This window comes from Octopus bimaculoides, chromosome 1 (assembly GCF_001194135.2).
Source record: "Octopus bimaculoides isolate UCB-OBI-ISO-001 chromosome 1, ASM119413v2, whole genome shotgun sequence".
Taxonomy (NCBI): Eukaryota; Metazoa; Mollusca; class Cephalopoda; order Octopoda; family Octopodidae; genus Octopus; species Octopus bimaculoides.
Window position 1 is genome coordinate 88427412 of NC_068981.1, and position 8805 is coordinate 88436216.

Here is an 8805-nt window from a genome sequence, read left to right on the forward strand (position 1 = left end):
AAACTAAATCTCTCTCTCTCTCTCTCTCATTTTTTTTTGTCTCTTTGTTTCTCATGCTCAACATTCAACCCAATATTACATGTATTCTGATCCATGCAATATATATATATATATAAATACACACACATATATATATATATATATATATCATCATATATATATATATATATGTATTTATTTATATGTATATGTATATATATATATGTGTAAAGATGTAGGTTCAGCAGCAAAGCAACAGGTTTGAGATGTCTCATAGCTGTGAATGGATAACCATGTATAGCTGAAGAAAGGCAACAGGAAAGAGTTGGCGGGTGGGGGTGGGTAAGTGCACTGAAATAAATACCGGTAATATACTGAGTAAGTCATCATTGTTTCTGAGGAATAAAAAGTCAGTGAACCCGCAGCTTGTGGTCCATCAGTTCAAGGAGAAAAAAAAAAGTTATTAATCAAAATATTAGCCTATCTGTTGTGATTGCTTTTAACAAACAATCTTTTGTTATGAATAGGCACAAAACCTTATGGGTAAAAAGGGAATAAAATTGGGGGAGGTTTATGCCCATTCAAAGGCAGTATTAATGTTTGTGAAGTGGCTTTGACTACAATTCTGACATGAAATTCATGGTACTGATGTCCCTCAGAATATAATGAACAAATCACTTATATGAACGAATGGAGAAGCATATCTTGTGTTTCAGAAGCACTTGTCCATTCATCATGTTTCTGCCTTTAGAAACATGAAATATAAAAACAGTTACCCTCCCAGCCTCTTCCTTCATGTATTAAAACAAATATATCATGGGTGAACTAATCTATTACATATATATATACACACACTCTTACATAAATATACATATATATATATATAAATATTCATACATATATGTATTTATATATATTTATATATAAATATATATCACAGATTAAGATTAAAAATTTGTGAGCGAACCCATAAAATAATGATTTTTGATATACGTTTCGTACCTTGCCTTAGTACTAAAATGAAGAAAGGAAATGTGCAGTTGTGAGATTGATGCCTTTCTCAATGTGATGAAGGTCATTTTAATGAGTGAAAGTGGATCACAGACACACCATTGTGCTTGATATGAACCATGAAATAAATGAGAACATATAAACAAAACTGAATGATAGAGAAGTGAAAAATAGAGAGTAATATTTGAATAGTTACATAAAATCACTTGAATAATTATATTTTTCCAGTTAAAAAAAAAAAAAAAAAAAAAAATTGCAGCCAATTATTTGATAAGATTTTAAAAGGCAGAACTTGATTTCAAAATTTACATTTAGATGAAAAGGCTCTCAAAGAATGTTGTAATGACCCAAAACTCCAAACAATAAGCCAGACCCAATTCCAATGCATGAAATGTGACAAGCAATTCATATCTGAAATATTCGCTGTTTAGTGGGGGGAAAAAAATAGGAGTGATTTCTTAAAAAATAATTTAGAGATATTCAAATAGGTATGTCACCATTGTAAATTTGTATGTATGGACTACTCCAATAAAATATATCAATATTGATGGAAATTTTTTTTTCAGACCTTCATGTTTTCTTCTGGATTTTAGTAAATCAATGCTTCTGAAGCACTTTAGTTTGTATTTGTCATTAGGATATGTGCAGCCTTCTGAAGCTAGGATTTGAACTTATGAAACCTGTATTACATGCGGTAGAGTTATAACACTATTTTCCATAATGCCAATGTTTTAAGCTCTGTGGCGGATAAGAACACTGGGCTCCAGTAAGCAATAAAGGTTTGTAAGTTAGATCCCAGATGAAGTATATGTTCACTTGCTGAGAGAAATGAAACTGGCTGCACAGAACATTGTTACTGTTAAATTGCTTGGAAAATATTTCCATCAGTAATATTGATTAACCAATCTCAAAGCAACGGAAGTGAACAAAATTGCTCGATATCTATGTCATGTAATGTTTTGCGGAAAGAAGTTTCATATGAGCACACTAATACAAAACTTTATGCTTAATACGTAAACTGTTTGAATTGATATGAAAGTTTCATATCTTTCCATAATGTTATGTTATAAAAACAAGTCCTGTAATTGCGAACAAAATAATAATAATAATAAAAATAAAATAAAAATGCTATATATATTTTTTTAAAGGAACGTGTAGATATATAAATATACATATTTCAAAAATTGAAGTGAGTTTTCTTGGATTGAATTTCTGGAGATCAAAGAAATACATTTTCCCCAATCATGTTCTTAATTCATTTTGTTTCTTTTCTAGGTTGCAGGAAAAAAAAAAATAAATAAAAAAGAAAAAAAGACATTAAAAACAAAGCATGATTTCTTTTTTAAATATAAATAATTTTCTATATAAAACAGTTACACAAACACATCAACATTACATCTTTCATACAGAAACTATTGGTTTAAGCATTTGATATTTCGGTTCTGTTTAAACATCTGGGACGGTTTATTAGTAGTAATTAAAAAATGGCATAAAAATACTGGTAATTTGAATTTGAATAGTGACAACGTTAATTGCATATTTTGATAGTACCAGCCATTTGTCCACCTGCTGATTGCTGACGACTCAGTGATAAATTGGGAAGTTTTAGTAGCGAAATAGTTTTGAGCCAGCTTGCAACCAGAAATAAATCCATTAGATTGTAAATTAATCTTTTCTAGACTTGTCACGTCTTCGTTTGGGGACATCTTGTGAATTAGAATTCTCACTGGCATAAAGCTCACGAATGAAACCAAATCGTTGTAAGAAGAAACGCCAAACCAAATACCAGCCTGCAATGAAAACAATAGAAAGAAATAATATTAAAAAAAAAGTGAGAACTTAGAACTTACTAAATGGTAAAAATTTAAAAGTTGTTGTTGTTTTGCCTGAATGCTAGACGTAACCATTCTATTTTTATTTTTCAAATATTGCAAATTAAAAATAAAAACAATAGTTATTAATTTGGAACTAATTAGTACTGCTAAGTGGAGGCGCAATGACCCAGTGGTTAGGGCAGCGGACTCGCGGTTTCGATTCCCAGACTGGGCGTTGTGAGTGTTTATTGAGCGAAAACACCTACAGATCCACGAGGCTCCGGCAGGTTACACGTGCCTGTGGAGTGCTCACTTGCACATTAATTTCATGAGCAGGCTGTTCTGTTGATTGGATCAACTGGAACCCTTGACGTTGTAAGCGACGGAGTGCCAACACAGTACTGCTAAGCCTTATCGAGTGGGGGAAATAGATGTGACTTGTGCATAGAGGAGCTTTACCAAATATTTACATCAAAATGCACATTAATTAATACAAGACACAAACAAGCCCTAAGAGGTTTACACAAACACAGAAGAACCTTTAAGAGATATATAAAGATAATTCTAGATACCCAACACCCCAGCAACCATTGAGCTTGAAACAAATAGAATAACATAACATAAACATAAAGATATTTAATAACCATCTTAATAAAAGAGACAAGTACCTCACCCAATGTATAACACAAATCATGAGCAACCCAACCAAAAAATGAATGTAAACAAACGTGAACCCTTCAATACAAGCACTACACTACAAATCAAAAACATAACACACACAATCATTAAAACGAACAAAGAGCCTTACAAAATCAATAATCTCAACCATAACCTATTCTTAGACCAAGCCCTAACTTTGGACAGCGACTGGGGTGAAGTTGAGGTCATCAGCACATACCTATAAATAACAACACCCCCACCTCCCACAGAACACTAACTAACAAAAATTTATTTCAGTCAAGTCATCTCAAGGATGACCAAATAGATGGGCTCTGATGAAGTTGCACTGACAATATTGCAAGGTTGCATTTGCAATAGTGAGTAGTCACTGTGACGGAAACACGTGTAGGTCGTTATAACAAGTTGTATATAACTATAAAATAAATTTTGTGAATGTACAAGTCTCCATACTCTTTATTATTATTAATATTATGTATGTATATATATCTTCTTTTATTTGCTTTAGCCATTTGACTGTGGCTATGCTGGAGCACCACCTTAAAGGGTTTTAGTTGAAGAAATTAACCACCAGTACTGATTCTTTGTAAGCCTAGTACTTATTTTATCAGTCACTTTTGCCAAACTACTAAGTTATGGGGACTTAAAACACACCAACATTGATTGTCAAGCGATGGTGGTGATGAGGGGGACAAGCACAGACACCCATACGTATGGTACTTTTTGGTTATCTCTTGCCATTAAAAAATTGGGTTATCTCCCCACTAAAAAACTGAGTTTATGTGGCAACAGGAAATTGGATTAAAAGAATCAGATCCTTTTGATTCAATACTTCAACACATTGTTGATGTTTGGCCTCCTCAGTAGGCATGCTATGATTTGTTATAAAAATATTATCAGATTCAATAAGATGCTTTATCTTTCCACTTTTCGTGTTTATTAATTTTTTCATTTCTGTTTTTGTTTTATTGAGGGTTAAGCAATTATTTTAGTTGAGAGAGATGACCAAAGGTACTGATATTTCTTGTAAAATGGGAGGAGATAGCCCAATTTTTTAATGGGAGTGATATAACCAAAAAGTACCATACACATATGGACTTTTGCTTAATATATATATATTATGTACACACAGGGTGTGTCACCAATTTGAGAACAAAATTTTAATCTAAAGAAAACAAATATATTGTCAAGCAGTAATGGTGGAGAAACACAAAGACACGCATACATATATATACGATGGGCTTCTTTCAGTTTCCACCTACCAAATCCACTCACAAGGCTTTGGTCAGTCCAAGGTTATAGTAGATGACGCTTGTCCAAGATGTCATGTAGTGGGACTGAACCTGGAACTATGTGGTTGGGAAGCAAACTTCTCACCACACAGACACACTTGTGCTTATGATAGGCTTCTTTTAGTATCTGCTGACCAAATACACTAGCAAGCCTTCAGTTAGTCTGCAGCTATAGTTACTAATTTTAACAGGTCGAATCATTGCACAGAGGCTCTCTTGTTGACTTGTTTCTAACTGTAGCTTCAGGCCAACCCTAACTGAGCCAAATTCTGGCAATGTAGATACTTGATGGAATGATGATACTTCAGCTACAGATCTATTACATTTATATCAACCCTTTTAGTCTAAGGGCCATTCTGTAGACATCCCACTAGTATTGTAGCTAGTGAGCCTATTGACTGTACAATTATTTCTGTGAGTATGTGTTCCTTTTGTTTGTTTGGACTCAGTGGGAGAGCTGGCATTTTTATGATAATATTGTTGTAATGTTCTGGGGTGTGGCATATGTTTCTGGGTGTCTGGGGGTAGATTTTCATATAATAACAGGGACTGTGAGAATTTAAGCCTACTCCACTAAAAGACTGTGTCCCTCACTTATTTAGGTGGCTGTATATTTCTGGTATTTTTGTTTCATTGTTTAGGTGACCTGAGGGTATCTTATATAAATAGTACAACCTGTTATAATGTATAGTGTACTTTTTATGTTCTTTGACGGGCCCAGAGAGCACTAGCATAGTCTATGATGGATCTAGTGTATCATCATCATCATTTAATGTCTGTTTCCCATGCTGGCATGGGTTGGATGACTTGACAGGAACTGGAGAGGTCAAGGCCTGTACCAGATTCCATAGTGCTTTGGCTTGGCTTCTACAGCTGGATGCCCTTCCTAACAGCAACCACTTTACAGAGTGTACTGTGTGCTTTTTATGTGGCACCAGCACCCGTGCTTTTTATGTGGTACCAGTACCCACACCGATGCTTTTTGTGGCACCTTGGTTTTAGGACCCCAATTCTGTTGTGGTAGGTGGGTCTTTTTGCATATGGCAATACTCCAAATATCTTGATCCTCTGTCATTTTCCTGGGTCTCTCTCTTCCACAACTCCCCCACCACTTTAATTGATTGGCACTTCTTTATGCAACCGTCCCCAACCATCTGCATCACATGACCAAACCAGTGCAGTCTCCTCTCTTGCATACTTCATCTAATTCCTCTTATGTCCAACTTCTCTCTCAATACACCATTGCTCTGTTGCACATGCACAACATCCAGTGGTGCATACCAGCTTCATTCCTCTACAACCTTTGCATATCCTCCACATTCAGGACCCATGCTTCACTACCATGCAGCATCACAGTTCATACAAATGCATCATACAATCTTAGACCTTTTGCCAACAGAGTTAAAAGCTCTCTGAACTTTCTCCAGCATTGTTACTGCTTGTTTCTTGAGTCATATGTGGCACTTATGACTGCTTTAAACATGCTTGTACTCTGTTTGATGTGTTGTATTTGATGTTCTCTGGTGTTGCTCATAAGAAAGGAAAACAGTGGTTTTTGGTTGGTGCTACTTTAAAGCAGTTGTTGTGGAGCCAGATTGCCAGATGGTTTCAATGAAGTTGGAGTGGTTATGCAGTAGTGTTTGAAGAATGGTGGGAGAATGTTATGAAGCTTGTGAAGATGTGAGAATGTTGTATAGGTACAGGTTGAAAAGAATGGGTGAAAAGATGGAGCCTTGTGGAAAATGAAGCTTCTAGAAGTGTATTTGTACATTGTTTGCTGGCTAGTGGTTTGTGTTGTTTCTTGAGGGAGTGCTGAGTATTTTTTTTGTATGAGTAGCTAGCAGAAAATAAAGTTTAAATCTTTATTGATGTAGATCAGGGATTACTCTCGTTACTCTTTTACTTGTTTCAGTCATTTGACTGCGGCCATGCTGAAGCACCGCCTTTATTCGAGCAAATCGACCCCAGGACTTATTCTTTAGATGCCTAGTACTTATTCTATCGGCCTCTTTTGCCAAACCGCTAAGTTACAGGGGACATAAACACACCAGCATTGGTTGTCAAGCGATGTTGGGGGGACAAACACAGACACACAAACATACATATATATATGCTTATATAAGATGGGCTTCTTTCAGTTTCCGTCTACCAAATCCACTCACAAGGCTTTGGTCGGCCTGAGAAGACACTTGCCCAAGGTGCTATGCAGTGGGAATGAACCCAGAACCATGTGGTTGGTAAGCAAGCTACTTACCACACAGCCACTCCTGTGCCTGTATTCTCAACCATTTTTTAAATCCATGGATTACTTTGATTACTATTTTATTCCGTTGGATCCCGATAGTTATTCAATGTTTAAAACCTAGTTTTATAGAAACTTGTTTCAAAATTCCTGTTTTGTTTTTCTCACATTAACTTGTGTTATATGGACCTTGGTTGAGAACCACTGATGTAGATGGTAGTTAGAGTGGTACATATAGAAGAAATGTTTTTGTTGTTGAAGTCAAGTATTTTCTGTGTTAGGTTTGTGGACAATATGGTTGTTGAACAGTCATCTGAATCAGTGCTGTGTGTGTGTATGTGTGTGTGAGAGAGAGAAGGAGAGATGTGGGTTTGTGATATCAAGGATTAGCATATAGTGGTGGCTATAGAAGACAGCAATACCAGAGTTAGTCTGCAACAGTTGTTGCTCCTCTATGATACAGTCACTCATACTTCATAAATTTGCAGCCAGTTATTGAGTGAGTAAAGACACATCTATATGATTATTTGACCTGTTAGAATTGGCAGCCAATCTCCTTTGAATCTTAGCCTTATCATGTGAATACACTAGATAACGTTGTACTGAATATAAGTGCCAAAAAATAAACAGGGATGGTCATGGCTTGAATAATGTACATTCCACATGCACAGATTAGGAATTACTAAATGAACTGGATACATAAATTAGTACACGGTTTTGCATATGAGTTACTTGCATGTAATTTAGTTCATTTTCAGGAGATTTTCAAAAACAGATTTGTAACTTTGACACAAAGCCATAGATTTAAGGTCAATCCCACTACTTCTCTGGTGGTATTTGTTCTACTGATCAATGAAAGATTACTGGAAAAGTTGACCTGACATAGTTTGAACAGGACAGTCACAATAATACGACCTGCAAGTAATAGTAATGAAATCTTAAAACTTACACAATAGGAAAAAAAGAGACCCTACTCTGGGTAATGTGAGGACAGGGTGCAGTGTGTCAGAAGTCATGACATGGTCATAAACATGAATACAGTGACAGTATTGGTATTAATAGGACATGTCGCTAAAGACAGTCTTAGTATTAACTTGTGACTGCATCAAATGAACTTATCTTCCTTTTCACTGCCAGAAATATTGCAGCATCCAACAGTTACTAACCCTGTATAAAGCTCTAGTGAGGCCCTCAATAGTATACTGCTCCTACATTTACACTGCTGCACATACAGATATCCTAGACTGTATTCCCTGAACAGGCACCCAACTTCTTAAAACTAGTTGATCTTGCATCACTTCCAATAAGATTCATCCAACCAGCTTAAAAAAGCCTCTCTTCCTGTCATCAACTATATTGTGACCCAACTTCCTCCCAAGGGCTCACACTTTCCACTTCACTAAGTAACTCACCCCACCCAGCCAATGTCAGTCCTCTAGAATTCCAAGTTTTCCTTTCAGCTGCTAACTTGCAATTGTTGTTGTTGGCACTCTGTCACTTACGACGACGAGGGTTCCAGTTGATCCGATCAACGGAACAGCCTGCTCGTGAAATTAACGTGCAAGTGGCTGAGCACTCCACAGACACGTGCACCCTGAACGTAGTTCTCGGGGAGATTCAGCGTGACACAGTGTGACAAGGCTGACCCTTTGAATTACAGGCACAACAGAAACAGGAAGTAAAAGTGAGAGAAAGTTGTGGTGGAAGAGTACAGCAGGGTTCGCCACCATCCCCTGCCGGAGCCTCGTGGATCTGTAGGTGTTTTCGCTCAATAAACACTCACAACGCC

General features: G+C 36.3%; 1 long non-coding RNA gene across 1 annotated transcript in view; it reads right to left on the minus strand.

The window, feature by feature from the left end:
* Nucleotides 1-1179: 1179 nt before the first annotated feature.
* Nucleotides 1180-8805, minus strand: part of LOC106874017 (uncharacterized) — an 11827-nt gene continuing 4201 nt past the window's right edge. The window contains exon 2 of the long non-coding RNA XR_001409954.2: nt 1180-2780. This is a non-coding gene — a long non-coding RNA (uncharacterized LOC106874017). The remainder of the gene's footprint in view (nt 2781-8805) is intronic.